At 44.7% G+C, this 18785-nt stretch overlaps 1 protein-coding gene across 2 annotated transcripts in view; it reads right to left on the bottom strand.

Annotated features, from left to right (window-relative positions):
• Nucleotides 1-18785, bottom strand: part of RIN3 (Ras and Rab interactor 3) — a 506654-nt gene that overhangs the window by 92425 nt on the left and 395444 nt on the right. The window lies entirely within an intron of this gene.

Here is an 18785-nt window from a genome sequence, read left to right as displayed (position 1 = left end):
GTCCGATTCCAAAGAGGCAGGCACCCCGAAGCGCGGTATCAACTCCCTGAGCAACAATTTAGCCACTGTGAGTGTATCGCACCTACGTGTAGGGTACGCTTCAACCCATCTGGAAAATACGCATACAATCACCAACACATACCGAAGGCGATTAACTCTTGGCATTTCGATGAAATCTAGTTGCATTCTATTGAAAGGCCCCCCCCGACCTCCCAATGTGACTCAGTGTGACTGGTGTTCGTTTGCCTACGTTCAGTTGTTGGCAGGTAACACATCGCTTACATACTGATTCTGCTGCTATTCTAAATTTAGGGCAATACCAAGTTTGCCTAAACACTCTCATCATAGCATCCCTTCCTAGATGTACCGGACCATGTATTTCTCTCGCCATGGGATTTGCTAATTCTTCAGGTAACACAGCTCTCCCATCTGCTGAAACCCAAAAATCCATTTCACTTCGCACACAACCTGCTGTTTCCCATGCCCTTTTCTCAGTTTCTGGTGCATTCTCCTGCATTACCCTCAAATCTTCCCAGGAATCCACGGTCTCTAACATCATGCTTAATTCTGTTCTTTCTTCAACCCCCTCAATTTCCACTTTTGAGAAAGAATAGTTTTGTTCTGCACAATAGCGTGCGACTTCATCAGCGTATCTGTTGCCTTGTGACACAAAATCTGTATTCTTAGTATGAGCTACACACTTTACTATTGCGATGTCAACTGGACCTTGTAATGCTTCTAACAACAACCGCACAAATTCTCCATTTCGAATGGGCGAACCAGAGGAGGTCATGTAACCCCTCTGAGACCACAACTGCCCGAAATCATGAACCACACCGAAACCATATTGGCTGTCCGTGTAGATGGTGACTCTCTTTCCGTTTCCTGCTATGCAGGCACGAGTTAGGGCAATAATTTCTGCTACCTGTGCGGAATGTACTCCCTCCAGGCAAGCGGCTTCCACCACTCCAGTAATAGTACAAACAGCATAAGCTGCTCTCAACCGACCAGTATCGTCTCTTAAACATGAGCCATCAACAAAATAAATTTCATCGGGGTCAGACAATGGCTCATCCACAATATCTGGTCTGGGTTTCGTGCATAGTTCAGTCACATCAAGGCAATCGTGGTCTTCACATCCTTCGCCTTCTATTACAGTAGGTAATGGCATCAAAGTAGCAGGATTCAAGACAGAGCATCTCCTGAGAGTCACGTTCTCTGCAGCAAGAATAACTTGCTCGTAGCGCGTGAGCCTACTATTGGTCAGATGCTGCGTCTTCGTCCTGGTCATTAACAATTCAACTGAATGTGGTACATACACCACCACTGGATGTCCCATCACAATACTCTCGCTCCTTTCAATGCTGACACCCGTTGCAGCAACGGATTTGAGACATCCGGGCAACGCTGCGGCTACTGGATCTAATGTAGCCGAAAAATATGCAACTGGTCTACGGGCATTTCCGTGGGTCTGTGCCAAGACTGACAAAGCACATCCCTCTCTCTCACAGCAATAGAGTGAAAATGTTTTCTCGTAATCAGGCACTCCCAGAGCACGACATAAATCGTCTCTCAGCTGTAAAAATGCCACCAGACATTCTTCATCCCATGGTACCGGATCACTCACCTCCTTGTGCGTCAGTTTCTGTAAGGGCTTTGCTTTCAGTGAAAAGTTAACTATCCACTGTCGGCAGTAACCCACCATTCCTAGGAACATTCTAACTTCTCTCTGTGTTGTAGGCGCATTCATCTTCATTATCGCCTCAATCCTCTCTGGGGACACCTTACGTTTCCCTTTTTCTAACCGGTGCCCTAAATACTGTACTTCTGTCAGACAATATTGCAACTTGCTCGGAGATACCTTATGTCCATTTTCAGCTAAATGGTTCAGTAAGGCAATTGAGTCTGCTTTACAGGCTTCCTCTGTCTCTGACGCAACAAGTAGGTCATCTATGTACTGTACCAGAACCGAATTCTGTGGCAGTACTAGATTCTCAAGATTCTTCTTCAACAACTGATTAAAGATGGATGGGCTGTCTGTGAATCCTTGTGGGATTCGACACCATGTTAAAACGCGATCTTCCATTTTAAAAGCAAAAAGATACCTGCTCTCTTCATCCAATGGGATTGAAAAGAAAGCCTGGCAAAGATCTATCACTGTAAACCATTCTGCTTGACATGGTATTTGAAACAGTATCACTGAAGGATTCGGTACCACGGGACAACATGAAACAACTATGTTGTTAATCTTTCGTAAATCCTGTACTATCCTGAATTTCCCACTAGGTTTCTGCAAACCCATTATCGGGGAGTTACAAGGACTGCCCACGATTTCTTTCAGTATTCCCTGTTGTATCATTGACTCAATCACAGGTTTTATTCCTGCAATCGTTTCCTGTGACAATTTGTATTGAGGCGTTCTTGGATACTCAGCATTTGGTTTTACCAGAATTTTTACCGGTTCTACCCCTTTAATCAATCCTATTTCCTCTCCGGTGAAATCCCATACCTCTGACGCCACTGCATCTCGTAGGTCTTGGGGAAGATCTTCTACAGTCAGAGTAGGATATAGTTCTACACAGGATTTCGAATTGGCCACCTTAAAAGTAGCATCTTCGTCGGTAGTCTGTACCTCCACTCCTTGCGGGGTGCAGTATATGGTGCAATTCAATTTGCACAACAAATCCCTTCCTAACAGACATACCGGACTCGAGTCACAAACCACAAACTGATGTTCGTTCATGTGGTTTCCAATTTTCACAGACACTGGTTCTGTCAAGGGACTAGTCATCCTTTTATTTGCGACTCCTACCACCTGAATTGTTTCCCCTGACATCGGCAAGTCTGGAACCACCGCTGATCTCAGAGTCGATCGAGTAGCCCCAGTATCCACTAGGAACGTTGTAGGACACCCTGCCACCTCTGCCTCAACAAATGGCCCTCTCTGATCCACTTCTAGGACTGCCCCGAGGGTACAGTCCTCTTCACTGCTCACCCGTTGTCCTGTCAATGGATCAATGTAATAACACTTTTCTTCCTCGATAAACAGAGGCATTTGTTTAAAGACCTTTCCCCCTGTCGATATTTTCGGTGGCTGTGGGAACTGGGCCCGTGGAGCCGAAGTCCCCCCTTTGGCCACCTTACTGCTTGGAACTGTCACCTTTTGCGTTGGGACTTCTTGGACCTGCTCTTCTACTTCTAGCTCTCCATTTTCAGGGTTAAAGGGACACTCGCGTCGCCAATGCCCCACCTGGTGACACTGATGACACTTTGTCGTTTTCTTTAAAGTGGCAAAGTCTATCCTAGGTCTCTGCCCTTCCTCATTGTCTTTATTCTGACCGTTTGGCTTCCGTCCCATCCCCTGCTTCTGCTGGCCACCCTTCCCGGCGGACTGCATTTGTACCACCATCAATTTCTCCTTTAGATTCTTGGCTTTAGAGTCTATTTCATCACTACAGTATCTGGCATAACGTAAAATCTCATCTAGTGGTTTGTTCTGCCAACAGATTAAATGTTGCTGAATCATCAAGCAAATGTCAGGTCTCAACCCCAAGACAAACTTTGACACAAATTGTCCTATATCTTTGGGATCCATTACATCAAGTCCACTGTATTGCTTGAATGTTTTCAACAACCTCTCATAAAACTCATGCACGGTCTCCTTCGGTTCTTGCCTCGTTCGATCTATCTTTACCCAATCTATATCCTGTGGTGGTACCTTATCTTGCAACCAAGCTATTACCCTTTCATACTTTCGCATGACAATCTCGGATGGTCCATTAGTTCGAACATCCCTCACTGGTTCAGCATTTGGCCATTCGACACTAGTCTTACACGGGGTCCACAGATCAGATGGGACCACGATGTCAAACAACGTGTTCAAATCAATCCACAATACTTTCGAGATTTTGACAAACCTCTCTACCTGCTTATACCACTCTACTGGATTGTCCCGCAACTTCGGAAATGAGTTGGTAAATGCAGCTAAGTCTCCTCTACTCCAGGGCACATGTACATAATTTCCATTTGATATTTCTCGCAAAGGGAATGCCTCCATCTGCATTACCCTTCCCTCAGGAGTCATCACATTTGTACTTCGTCTAACCGTGCCCTTTTTCGACCACTTTTCTTCCCATTTATCCAGTTCTCTCCACACTCTTATTCCAGATATCAGCTCCCTTATGTGAGTTTTCAATCCAGTAGTCCTCTTCTCATCTAGGTCTTGGTCTGAATATTGTAACCTATGGTTACTCTGTAGTGCCCTTGTCCTGGATAAATCTACAGCATACCTGTCGGCCAAATTAGACAGTTTCTCGTGGAATGCTCTAGCTCTCCTAGTAGTATCCTTCGCTATGAACAGCAATTCGTCTTGTTCGTACAAATCGATCCTTTCTAAAGGCACCGTTCCTTCTATAATCTCGTCTAGATCGGATTTCAGACTGGAGACATCAAGCCTTTTAACCTTTATCGCAGCTTTCAGCACCTCTGGTCCAGATGTACCTTCCACATCCTCCCCGTCCCAGCTCCTAGCCCTACGCCTAGGCACTGGTGAGTTAAAGGGAGTCCTCCCCTCTTCCCATCTCTCTAGGTCCCATGCCTTTCCATCTTCTCGGGGTGGGTAGTGAAACACTCCTTCGCGCCTCATAGCCCCGCGTTCCCCATCCTGTCTGGTTTCACGGGATGCATGGTAAGGAATTCCGTTACTCCCTTTTTCTTCCTCATGCATCTGTGACCTCCGATCACTCGATGTATGACGTGACCTTTCACTGTTCCCTCTTTGCCAGTGCTGTACATTCTCCCCAGGTGCGTGTGCGTGATGGGTGCACCTAAACCTATCCCTGTACTCTTGCGTTCTTTGGTCTCCCTCTGTTTGCGTGAGGCGAGACACCTCCTCACACTCCATACTCCTCGTATTTTGTTCTTGCTGTTCTCTCTGGTTTGTAGGACATGCATCCCCTCTATTCTCTTGACTTTGGCCTTCCCGGCCCTGACTACTTTCGCTGGCCCCACAATGAGATACAGTCCCGTTACCCCTGCTTTCCCACTCTGGTTCCGTTCTTGTCCTGTTACTCAGAGATACTATGGACCCGTCCCATTCCCTCAAATCAGCTCTTAATTCTGAATAGGGTCTTGGCCGCGGTCCCCTTAGATCCATTGGTCCTCTCGGACCTCCCTGTTCTGAATTGGGACCGACCGTTGTGTCTAATGGGGTATTCCATGTTACCGATCCTGGCAATTGTTTCCATGCATTTGTCACATTATTCCTTCTTTCTATCTCAATCCTTTCTCTATCCCATTGCCTTTGTTGTTCCTCTCTATCTCTCTCAGGGTTATAGATCGAAACTATGGGTCCTATGGTAACAGGCACCTGAAGAGCATCTGGCAATCCCACAGACTCAGCCCTTTCGGTGGTTGGCGTTTTCTGCTCCACAAACCTTCCCACCACACTCTGTACAGTGTTGTTTTGAGGTATTTCTCCGCCTTTGATAGGTGTCCATTCCGATATAGGGAGTGGTGTATACCCCTCTATGGCATTCCCATCTTCCCTTGCGAGCCCTCTATCTTCTATCACCCCCACTCTCGGAGGCGGTCTATCCATTAACAATCTGTTTATCAGATTGTCCTCCGACTCGCTTTCCTCGTCTTCTTCCATGAGGTTTCCTCCTCCTCCTGCCACCTCCCTCATCGGATACATTTTTTCCACCTCAATAGCCTGTACCCTCCAACGCTTTTCTTCCTCATCCCATTTGGAATCTCGCACTGCCCTTACCGATCGCGTCAGCCTTTGTTGACGCCTGTTCAAATTTCGGTCGTGTGCAGCCTTAATCCATGCATTAAGGGCCTCAAACTGTGTTGGTCTAGGTGAGGGTTTCAATGAGGACATGGTTGCTTTTAGCCGATGTAACACCTCTAACTTAAACGTCCCGTACTTCGGGAACTGCATTTCCTCATTCCCTTGCGTAAGCTTATTCCAAGCCCCAATCCATAATATGGTATGCAGCCCCACATTCGTTGCCATATAATGAGCTGGCGTACCCTCCGGCGGAGCCTCTTCCCCATAATAATGTTCACTTCGTTTCCGTTTAAAAATCCCTTTCAAACACTTAAAACACTTTATGATTTCTCTTTTCTCTGCGTTTGTTTACTTCCTGATGACACTCCACCAATCTCAGCGCCGTTCTCACTAACTGGCCTATCCGTACGCGACTTTCCTCCGACGTCACTCTAGCCGCCCAACCAGAGCGCGGCTCTAGCTAACGTCACACCAACCGCTCAATCACAGCGCGGCTCTAGCCGACGTCACCCGTCCCCCTTCGCAGCAGTTCCCCTCCTTACTCAGCTCGTCTCCTCGGTCATGCACGCGTCCCATTCATACTCTGAAAAATGACTACTTCCGTCCAAGCGATCACCTTTCTTGACTGTACGCCCACAGTCTTTCTGTAGTTGTCACCTTAACTTGGCGAAATGTCTTTCCGTTTACTTCCAGACAATCGCCTTCTCCGATAGGTTACTCACACACAGTAACTTTCGACCAGCGTCCGTTACTCATACACTCACTGTTACACTCCCCCTATCTTGGATCCACGGCGGTCAATGGTACCTCGTGACCTCTGTACTATGGTCGACAACTACCCTGGATGTTCGATACACCCAAAACCACTTAAGCTCTGGCCTGAACTTAAGATTTCACCAGTTCACCCGTTTACCAGGTTACCAGTTTACCAGGTTGCGCGCGCTCACAACCTTCTCTCATTCACACTACAGGCATTCAACTCTGCAAGACATTACAATACAAATACAACACAAAACACCGCAATCTGTTCACGCATGACCCTTGTTATACTCACTCTTCTCCGATACTGCTGCTTTTCTCGCACCGTCTGCACCTTTCGGCTCACGATTCTTCCGCTGCTCGTCTCTCGATGTCTAGGGCCTTGGGGTAAACTAACCTCTCTAGATTACCTTCCTCAAGAAGATAACGATCCTCACTCTGCTACCAACTGCTAACGCGGGATTACTGGTTACTAGTTACCTTACCAAATCCCAAACTACGTCGATTGAATCGTTGGTACCTGTCATTGAGTAAAAGGTAATCTAACAATAAGTCAATCAATTTAAGAACTTACACCACTCTAAAGGACCACTGACCAAATTTTAAGTTTCAAAGATTTAATATAAAGTCAAAGATAACTGAAGATACAAACTTCTCAAAATGAGATTCAGAAGATAAATCGGTATCACTATGAACATGAACTTTTTGAATAATCTGAGTCTGAAAAACAAAATAATAAGTACAATCTCGAAAACCATAAGGGTTGCCAAAATGGATACAAGTTGCAACCTCAAAGTCATTACAGAAAAGGAAAATTAAGGTTAGTCTGTCCCTACACTATACTAAATGACATCCCTACTTAGCAAGATCTTTACCCCTCTAGGTGTCAGCCGTGGTGACTTCCTAAGAAGATCACGCACTTCTCTTTGTCTCTTCTCTGATAATGGGTCTCTCCTGATCAGCCTATCTGCCTACCCATCCGCTTCCTTAGGCTCCCAAAATCATCTGCTCTGCTCTCCTCCCGGGTCTCTTTCCCTAATACCAAATCACATTTCTGATAGGAACGCCCCTTGGGACGCCCCTCACGTGGTACATCTTTGCGCGGTAAACTCCATGATGGTACTCTTGAAGACCCTCGTTAAAGTTGACCTTGGTTCCCAGGCTTCTTCTCCAATGCGCCGATACCCCCTAAATTCCTGGAAACTCCTACAGGCCTGCGCAAGGCGCCACTGAACAAAGTCCCTTTCATTCGAGCTGATTAGGACCCTCGCACCTGCATACAGTTCGTCCTGCAGTGGGCCTCAAATTCCAGACTCCACCATATCTTTAGGTCGTAAAACACACTCCAAGCTCTGTGCTGGACACCTCTCGACTTCTTCCCTAACGAGCACATGGCAGTTCAAACGATATGACATTATCTGTTCAAGCCTACTTGATTTACATGAGGCAGGTCCCTGCACTCTTAAAACATTAACTTGATTTAAACAGCAACATTCTTAACTATCATACGTTTCTAAAATAACACATCTATAAAGCATATACTTCAACCCTAAGTTCAATAATACATTTGGAAGAACCACGTCAACCTTATCTCACATTATTTTAGCAGCACGTTTAGGTTTGCTGTGAATTGCCCTGAGGCCTACACATTTAACTGGATTTCAGAGTTACATTTAATTCGGACATGATTCTTTTAACATGAGAAAGTGAGGTTTTCATATTCATTCCAACATTTCTACATTAATCTCACACAGTTATACTTATTATTACTCTACTTAACATTTTATACATTTCGCTACTGAATATAGAACACTCTGTATATTTCACTCCTAGATATAAAACACTCGTGTGCAAAACATGTTTAACTAACTACGTGCTTGTAAATATGGTGTACTTATACATTTTTTCCCAAACTTGTGCTCTCTCAGTAACATCTATTATTTAATTGCTGTGATACAGAGGCTTCTAAGCACTAGGTAGGTACATATTTAGTTATGTGAAATTTCTAAAAGTCATTACAAAATACACACAAAACACATATATAGACATTGTCCTGCATGTGACTAACTACTGTTGTGTGGTAAGATCAAAACAAACAGCCACATATGCGGACATTGTTCAATATTTCATTTTATCACTTATGTGCAATAAAACTAGTGCATCAGCAGGTAAATAGATAATAAGATAAAGAGGCAAAGATGCGTCCAAAAGTCTGTAGGAGCTACAGTGCTTGTTTAGCGGAGTCACCTACTGATTTGAGACTGCATAAGTTCAGTCTAAAATTGTTGTTAGTTTCAAAATGTGCGAGTTCTCCTGTAAAAGGAAGCAAGCCCTAGTGACTTCTTTCATGGTACGAAGCATTAATGATCTAAAAATATATGAAAATATTTTTGTCGTAACTCGTGCAAACATGGACAAGATGTGGTCCAGCGATTCAACAGACTTTTTACAAAGTCTGCAGGAAGAACCTGAATGAGAAATATTCCATGAACCCTCAAACTGCTTTCATGCTTTCATGGTATGTAGAGAAGACAAAACCTTAAACATTTGAGCTTGAATGCAGCTACCAAGTATGATTCATTAAAGGGCTACCTGAGTGAAAATTATGAATCCATAAGACATTCCACAGATTTGTAACTTGACATACTGATTAAATGTCTTAAGAAGAATGACTCTTGTATACTTTTCCAGATGGTTAGTTCAAGATTCAGGTTTGAAATTTTTAGTAAGATATCAATAAATGGTAAATTCTTATTGAAACAACGATGGTTTTCTCTGAAAATGGACCAATGGAGGATTCTGCTGTTTTATCTCTTTGAAAATCAGCCCCCTCATAGGCTCACTGCTTGATTAAGCTCATTCACAAAAATAATACATTTTCTTTGATAAATAAAGAGAGGTCTTGGAAGGAAGATTTAACTCAAATCGAATAATGAAGTGAGGTGTTGCCCCCAAAGATTAAATAGTGTTTTGACATTCTGGATAAAGTGTGCATTGACTTGAAGCTAAAGCCCTGTAAGGCAAAACTGGAATTAATTTGGTGTTTAACAACTTGATAGTGGGTTTGAGTGTTTGGCCGCCATATGGGCTAGAGAATCTTTTCAGGGCTTTAGTTGTTGTGAGGGATTTTAATTTGAGCTTTCTGAGATGTGGACAACTTAGGGTGTAGTGCAAAGTCCAGATATAAATTTATTCCGGCAATTTCTACCGCCTGTTTCCCTGGCATACGTTTGTATTTCCTCGTCTGTTTCCCAAAAACAAGGATTTTGGTTTTGAGATTTTGACTGCAAGTCCCCTTAACAGATGAATTAATTAAGGGCAGTCAGTTGATACTTGAGGCCTGACGGAGTTTGTGAACATATTGCAAGGTCATGGCACAAGCTGAGTGACTAGCCAGATAATTTCGAGATTTTGGAGCAAGAAAGTTGGGATTCTGAATCTCACCTATATTTGAGACATAGCCTTGTTTAAGACGATGGTCAATTTTGACCTGCGGAGAGACTGCATTGCCTGAAACTTTAACTTGCATCCTTGTGTTTGGGGTGAAGTTGCATGATCAGATGCAACAAGGCGGGATCGATGCCTTATGCTGAATGTTTTGACCATAGTCTGTTTCCATTTACTTTGTCCAAGGACGCTAAGTAATCTACAAAGCTTACATACAGAGATCTTCCACAGTGTGTCACTTTCTTGAGTAAAAGAATCAGTACCATGATGTTGTCTATTGTAGTGCAGCTAGGTTGAAAACCTGCTTGAAATAATGACAAAAGTTTGTCTTCCTCAACGAAAATCGGCAGGTTTACTTGTAGATCCTTTTTTGTGAAGTGGTTGAATAATGGACCCTGGCCTTGAACCCGGGACCTGTCCAGTGGTCAGACACGTTCAAAAAACAGCTTCAACATCTGGCTCTATAGTTGCATATTGTGCTTCATTACAGCCACAATAATCCCATTGGAAACGGGATCTCTGGAAGATATAGATTGCTTTATTAATGCTAATATTTCATGATCAATAATAGACATGCTGGTTTGAGTTAAAGGACAGACAATCAGAGGTGGTGAAATTTGACTCTAAAACTTATTTTTTTAGTGATTTTCCCATTTGTCAAAAGCAATATAGTAATCAGTTGTAGGTCTATGGGAGAAGGATCCTATTCCAACTAGTAGTGAGAATTGTGTTATGCTCTTAGTAGCTATTACTTTGTGTAATGTGGCCCTTCTCTTGTCCAGGATCTGAGTTTTTAGGGTTTTGACAGAAGTTCTGTGGAGATATTTAAGATGATTGATGGAATTGGAGCATTTGATGTGTTTAGGGTAAATTAGAATGTGTCTTGAGGATCTCCTGTGGGGCCTCTTCAAAAGAAGAATTTCAACAGAGCGTTGAATATGGGGGTACTACTCACAGTTTTGGCCTGTTGGTAGGGGTTTGAAGATACTAGGTGATCAAAAGCCGTCTGTGTTCGCTCTCCAGGAGACTATCCATCCTCTGTCTACTGATGAAGTGGTTCTGAATTGGATTAGTTTAAGATTCAACTTCAGTAGTTCAGAACTCCACTTTATTTTTAAGTTGTTGATCAGTCAATTCCTCACCCGGATGGAGAAAAACTAGTGCGTGGAATGGGTGAACACGACGGAGATCTGCTGGCTATTAAGATCAATTTCACTTCTTACTCTGATATCGTACTTTCTATTGATTGTAAAATTTGAGTAGTGAATTAATGTGAAGTCAATGGTGAACTCTGTTTTGCGGGTTAAGAAGGTTTTGTTGTATGGTTGAGCTTTTGTGAAACACAGCGATGTCCAGTTTCAAAAAGAAGGAAATGTAAAAGTTTGGATTTATTGGTTTGCGTGCGGTCGCTTTCGTGTGAAACCGGGGCAGGTATGTTCAAGGGACCATCGAGTCTATTTTTATCCTCAACCTGAACACCCCCCTCCCAACCCCCATAGTGTGTCTGGAGCCAGGTCCAAAGAGGGCAGGGTCTTGAGCCCTACAAAGTCCTTTCTTTGATGTCTCCCTACTTCAAAGGCTAAGATGGGTATACGTACTGGACCTCTGACACCACATTCTCAGAACACTTCTAGACTGAGGACATTATGCCAGGAAGAAGAGCTGTTGTACTTCCAGGAGGGACTGCCACGTTGCTTTCCTGGCCTGCAGCTTCTATCCTGGGAGTGAGAGGACTGAACTTTGCTCTCTGCATCCTGCTGTCTACGTTTATCCAAGGGCTTGAGTTGAGCTTGCCTCCTGTTGGAAGTCTCAGGGCCATCAAAGACTTCACCTGCAGTATCTGGGCTCCTCTGCTGAGAGCCCTACTCTGCCAAGTGGTGCTAAACCTAGTTACCCGGGCCATTTGGAAAGTGGGTTTTCTGTACCAAAAAGGAGAAATCAGCACATCATCTTTGAATACGACTTTGGAACTGACGCCGCTCTACACTTTGACAACATGTAGCTGTCTGCACCGAAGCCATGGTCCCCGCTTAATGCAACAACCACGACTTGCAATGCAAGCGCCGATGAAGCTGCAGTACCTTAAAAGAACCTCCACTGTGTGAGTCCAGCGTCCTGCGTCACCAAACTCTGCGACGTCCAACTCCACCGTAGCACCTGTGGCCCCATGGTGTCACATCGACGCCACAAAATCGATGCCTCGCAGTTTGACCCACAATGCTTCATTGCCACCGCATCGCCATCAGAACCAACACCTTGCCACAAATGCCGCATAACCGCCCCTGCACCTCACGTTGTCCCCGGGCGTCTGCGGCTCACCTACTCTGTACCGCCTGCAGGAACATCTCACTTGCTTCAGTGACGCCTCACCTCTGTTGTGCAACCACTGTATCAGAGCGCTGACGTGCCAACGACCTGCATGGCATTGAGTACCCGAAGCAGCAACTGTCTCTGCGATGCCTCATTTCTCCAGCGCCTCGCATCATCTTTGATTCTCGATGTCCCCATGGTACTGTAACCGGGGTCAGTGCGACTCTGTAGCGGGTCCGTGCTCCATTGCAGTCAGCCTGAACTTGGGGATTAGACTTCATCAAGCATATCGAGATAAACCTAGCCAGAGCTATTGAGTTTCTAAGCAGTATAACTTTAATATTAAAAAATCCATATCTTGCTTGTGTATATTGGATTTTTGTCATTTTGGTCTTGTTTTCTCAGACAAATATTGGCTATTTTTCTAAACTGGTGTTGAGTAGTTTTGTGGTGTTTTCAATGTGTTACTATGCATGTGTGCACACATACTTTACACATTGCCCCTTTCGTTTAACCTGACTGCTCCGAGCCAAGCTACCAGAGGGTGAGCACAGGTAAACTTAGTGTGTACACCAACTACAGTGTGGGTCCTTACTTCGACAGGGTATGAACCGCTGCCACTAGACACCCCATTTCTAACAAGATGCTTAGAGTCGAGTGGTGCAGAGTAGAATGGTGTAGAATGCCATGGTGTGTGGAGTGGCATAGAGTAGTGCAGTGTAGAGTGGAGTGATTCAGGGCAGAGTGAAGTGCGCTGTGATGGACAGTAGATTAGCGTGACGAAGAGTGTAGCGGCGTAGAGTGCATTTGCATAGAGTGCAGCAAAGTGGCAAAGTGTAGAGTGCAGTGGTGTAGATTAGAGTGGTGTAGAGTAGATTGGTGTAGAGTTCAATGGCTTAGAGTTCAGTGTTGCAGAGAAGAGTGTTATAGAGTGCAGTGGCATAGAGTGGTGCACAGTAAAGTGATGTAGACTAGAGTGGCAAAGAGTGCATTTGGTATAGTAGAGTGTTGCAGAGAAGAGTATATAGTGGCGTACAGTGCAGTGGCGCAGAGTAGATTTGCGGACAGCGCAGTGGCATAGCGAGTATTGGTTTCGAGTAAAGGGGTTCAGAGTGCATTGGGGCTGAGCCTACTAGCATAGAGTGCAGAGGCATAAAAAAGAGTGGCATTGAGCAGAGCAGGGTAGATCTCAGTGAGGTAGAGTGTCGTCGAGTGGAATGGCTCAGAGTGGCATAGAGTGGCGTAGAATGCAGTGGCACAGAGTAGCTTGTTTCAGTGTAGAGTGCAGTGAGATAGAGTGGAGTGATACAGGGCAGAGTGGAGTGGTTCAGAGTGGAGTGGTGCAGGGTAGAGTGGAGTGTTCAAGTGCAGTGGGGCCTAGAAGATTAGAGTGGCGAAGAGTGTAGTGGTGTAGAGTGCAGTGGCGCAGAGTAGAGTGGTGCAGAGTAGAGTGATGTAGAGTTCCGTGGTGGAGAGTGCAGTGTTGCAGAGTATGGTGTTTTTTTGAGAGCAGTGGTGTAGAGTCGAGTAGCATAAAGTGCATTGTTGTAGAATGCAGTGGCGTAGAGCAGTGCAGAGTAAAGTGACGTAGAGGAAAATGGTGTAGAGTAGAGTGGCGTACAGTGCAGTGGCATATAGTAGAGCAAAGCGGCATGCAGTGCAGTGGTGCAGAGTAATTGTAATTGCATTTTTATAGCGTTTACTACCCCAGACGAGGTGTGACAGTACTTTTCCGCCAGGAGGACGCTACTCCGGAACCCAAGAAGTATTAGTGGGGAATTAGTATAGGGAAAAAGGAGATTCATGTACAGTACGGTGGTGTAGCGTGTATTGGCTTTGAGTAAAGTGGTGTAGAGTGCAGTGGCATAGAATAGAGTGGCCTGGAGTAGGGTGGCCTGGAGTAGGGTGGCCAGGAGTAGGGTGGCCAGGAGTAGGGTGGCCAGGAGTAGGGTGGCCAGGAGTAGGGTGGCCAGGAGTAGGGTGGCATGGAGTAGGGTGGCATGGAGTAGAGTGGCATGGAGTAGAGTGGCATGGAGTAGAGTGGCATGGAGTAGAGTGGCATGGAGTAGAGTGGCATGGAGTAGAGTGGCATGGAGTAGAGTGGCATGGAGTAGAGTGGCATGGAGTAGAGTGCAGTGCGGTACAGTGGAATGGCATAATGGAATAGAGTGGTGTAGAGTGCAGTGGCATAGAGTAGATTGTTTCAAGGTGGAGTGCAGTGGTGTAGAGTACAGTGTGGTGGGGCAGAGTAGATTAGATTAGCTTAGAGTGGATTGGCGTAGAGTATGTTGGCGTAGAGCACATAAGAGTAATAGAGTAGAGTGGTGCAGAGTACATTGCAGTGGCGGAGAGCAGTGCTGCAAAGAAGAGTGGCATAAAGTTCTGTGGCAAAGAGTGCAGTGTTGCAGGGTAGATTGGAATGGAGCACAGTTGCGTTGAATGCATTGGTTTAGAGTAAAGTGTTGTAGAGTGCATTGGTGTTGAGTGTAGTGGCATTGGGTGTAGTGGCATTGAGTGTAGTGGCATGGAGTGCAGCGGCGTAGAAAAGAGTGGCGTGGTGCAGGGTAGTTTGCAGTTGGGTGGAGTAGAATGGATCATAGTGGAATAGAGTGGCGAAGAGTGCGGTGTGGTAGAGTGTACAGAGTAGTGTCATACAGTGCAGTGATGCAGAGTAGATTATAGTGGCTTAGAGTGGATTGGCGTAGAATGCAATGGCATAGAGTGGAGAGATGTGGAGTGTAGTGGCGTACAGTGCATTGGCGTAGAGTGCACTAGAGTGGAGTTGGGTAGAGTGGTGCAGAGTAGAATACAGCGGCATAAAGTGCAGTGTTGAAGAGAAGAGTGAAGTAGAGCTCAGTAGCAAAGAGTGCAGTGTTGCAGAGAAGAGCAGCGTGGAGTGGTGCAGAGTAGTGTGTAGAGTGTAGTGGTGCAGAGTGCATTAGCATAGAGTGGCACACAGAGTAGGGAAGAGTAGAGTGCAGTGGCATAGAGTGCAGCGGCATAGAGTTGAGATGCAGAGTAGACTGTCGTAAAGTACACTGGTGTGGCGTAGAGTGCATTGGAGTGCAGTGGTGCAAAGTTGGGTGGCATAGAGTGCAGTGGCGTAGAGTATAGTGGTGTAGAGTAGCATGGAGTGGGTATGAGTACAGTGATGCAGATTACAATAGTGTAGACGGCAGTGGCCTAAAGTGGTGCAGAGAGGATTGGCACAGAGTACAATGGTACCAAGAGCAGTGGGGTAGAGTAGATGCTTTTAGAGTGGAGTGGTGTACGGTAGAGTAGAGTGGCATAGAGTGCAGAGTAGATTAGAGTGTCACAGTTTGAATTGGCATAGAGTTGATTGGCATAGAGTTCACTGGCGTAGAGTGGAGTGGTAGAGTAGAATGCATTGTCAGAGCACAGTGGCATACACTGTGCAGTTGCAGATTAGAGAGGCGTGGAGTGCTGTAGAGGGCAGTGGTGAAGAGTGCAGTAGTGCATTGTAGAGCAGTATGGTGTAGAGTGCATTGGCATAAAGTGGTTTAGAGTAGAGAGGCATAGAGAGAAGTGGCGTAGAGTGGAGTGGTGCGGAGTGGAGTGGTGCAGAGCAGAGTGCAGTGTCGACTGGTGTAGAGTAAAGTGACGTAGTGTGGAGTGGTGCAGAGTGGAGTAGGGTACAGGTATTAGCAGATTATTAAAATACATATAGATAAAAAAAGAAATTTTAAATGTTAAAGTTTAAAATGCTTTGTAAATGTGTACAATTTGAAACTGGGAGCTAAAATTAAGTTGAGATCTTTAGCTGGATTCTTGGGAGCAGCGCAAGTATACAAAAAAAGAATCTAGTGAGGATGATTGGTGGCCTAAATTGAAGCCCTGGTATGCTCCACCAAAGTAAGAGAGCATGCATTACATAGCAAAAAATATAACGTGTTATGCTGGAGTCTAGCATACCGCTTAGTTTTTTGGAAATAAAACCACATTTTTAAAAGTTGAAACTTTCCCGTTAAAATAAAAATGTTAATTTTGTACATCTCCTCGTTATTGTAGTAAATAAATAAAATGTTTAATAATTTGTGTATCTGTTTGCTGTACAATTTTTTCAGTACTTTTTAATATTATTTCAGAGTATAAATGTCTTAGGTTGGGGTCCAGTAGTGATTCAGTGAGGGTCCATAGAAGTCAACAGATTAATAACCACTGGTCTACTGTACATTGAGTGCCTGAAGCTGTTCCTTTTCATCCTGTACCTCCGCCGCACATGCTGCTGCACCACAGGCGCATGGTGCATTTACTATCAATGTCCTGAAAGTCTCATGTATAATGAGGTTTCTTTCAAGCTACGGTACTGCCACTGAAGATGAGGCTTGTTTTTGGTAATGCACTCCTGCAGACCCCGTGACTCACTCCTGCATTCAGTGTTGGAAGCAGTTCCTTCAGAGGCGCTGCTGTTTCTACACAGGATTCTGTTCATTTTGAGCTCCCTTGATTTCAGTGCAGAATGCAGGTCACGTAAAGGTTCTTGTATTGTACTTCCGGTGCAGGAGAACACGTCCTTAAATATTCCTGTTCTTCCTGAGCAGGATGCCATTTCTTCCAAGGTTCTATACTTTTGATGCAGGAAGTAGTCCCTGAGAGCACCTTTGATGCGCTCTTCTATGCAGGTGGCCTATTCCTATTTTTTTCTTTTTTTTACATTTCTTTGTCTCCAGTCTGTTGGTGCCCTGGCTGCAGGTGTGCCAGAGCCACAGGAGGTGGTGAGCTTATCAGCCAGATAGGCAGGGGCGCTGGTTGTGGTGCTGTTCAGCTAATATTAGCTGAAGCTCTTTAAAACAGAACCTAAGCTGACACTTCAACACTAACCACAGTTGCCTAAGGGCAGCTTCCCGTTTGCAAAGCTTTACACTTTTGATAGCATGAGACCGGAAGCAATGTAATCACAAGTTGGATCCGACTGGACAGAACTGACGTGCACAGCACTCGTGATTTCCTGTGTATTGTATTGCATTTGCTTTCAGAAAGCGCTTAATAGCCTTGGAGAGGAACCAAAGCACATTTGTGAAAAGGTAGTGCCCTACTCCGCCCAATGCTGACGTGGTCTTCAAACTGGCAATGCCCACCTGCTACTAAAAGGAACAGGAAGTAGTACCAATACCACCTTGGACTGGCCTATGTTGTTGATGCCATCAAACTGACTGCCACTCGGTAAAAGTTGCGCCGCGGGGCTTCCAATGAGAGTAGGTGGGTATTTTAGTGAGTGGCTGGCTATTATCATAACAGTTACTTAGCATCAGAAAGAGACAACTTACAAAGGACAACACACAATTCAAAGAATCAAAGTAACTCATTTGAGGGAATGTTTACTAGTGAGCACATGAAAGGACACATTCAGGGAAACATCAAAACTGCCTCCGATTGATTGCACCGGGAACAGTTGTGGAACCATTTTGCCCCATGCCTTCCAAGCTAACATCCCAGGGATGGCTAATTCTACATATGAATTAACAATAAAAGTGGCGATGGTGTTTTGGAGGATAAGTGTCCACATGTAAATAAGCTGAGAACCAAAAGGGGGCAAATCACAAAAAAGAGTAAATTTGCACTAGTAAAAGTACTCCTACAAGTAAGTATATTTTCTACTTTTTGGAATTGGAATTTTTTCTAATAGTAGGTAATACTTTGAATGTCCTCTAACATACTCACAGGGTTCCCATTTACCCAGTTTATGATTTTACATAGCGTACAATTCTGTAGTATGAAAAAATAGCCTCCATTTCCAAATCTTTTTTTCATTCGGGTAAACTTTTCCCCCTTCAAGAAACCCCCACTCCTAAATCTCCTCAAAGTTTGTAGGTGATTTGTTCCCTGTACCACCCTGGAAGGAGAGTTACTTCGGCCCTTCACATTATGGAGAAAATATTCAACACCACCATTGTGGAACAGGTCCGATCGGAGTGTGGGAACGACCACAAATGTGCAAATTTGAGGGCATTCACAAATTTACAAGGCTAACTTTGCCTTGTTCCACCTACGTCTCACCTCTTGTGTGGAATTGTGTAGGTTTACATTGTATTCCTTTCGTGAATTCCTGACGGGTGAAAATGAAGAATTTTTTTTACCATAAAGGATTGGTTATGGCCGAGAATGTCTTTGTGAAACAGGCCTAAAGTATTTCCGCATGTGCCACTGATCAACCACCATTCATTAGCGTCTTTTGCAATTTCACTCAAAGCACGAGTGCTCCTACTCTCGCAAATGTGTCCACGACAGCAGCCATTCCACCTAGATGCAGCAGAAAGCACTTCAACTGGGGCTCAGGAAAAGAAAGCATGACATTTTAACAAATAGCCCAGGCATTCTAATTGTCCATTGAGAAACAAGAGAATAGCACTTTGACATAAACAAGAGATCATAAGTTCTGCATCCAATAGTGATAACATGACGCTGCAGAATAAACTTTAAAGTAAGTATAAAAAATCTGACTTCGAATTATGAA

The sequence above is a fragment of the Lissotriton helveticus genome, chromosome 9 (assembly GCF_964261635.1).
Source record: "Lissotriton helveticus chromosome 9, aLisHel1.1, whole genome shotgun sequence".
NCBI lineage: Eukaryota > Metazoa > Chordata > Amphibia > Caudata > Salamandridae > Lissotriton > Lissotriton helveticus.
This window is presented reverse-complemented; position numbering and strand designations above follow the sequence as displayed.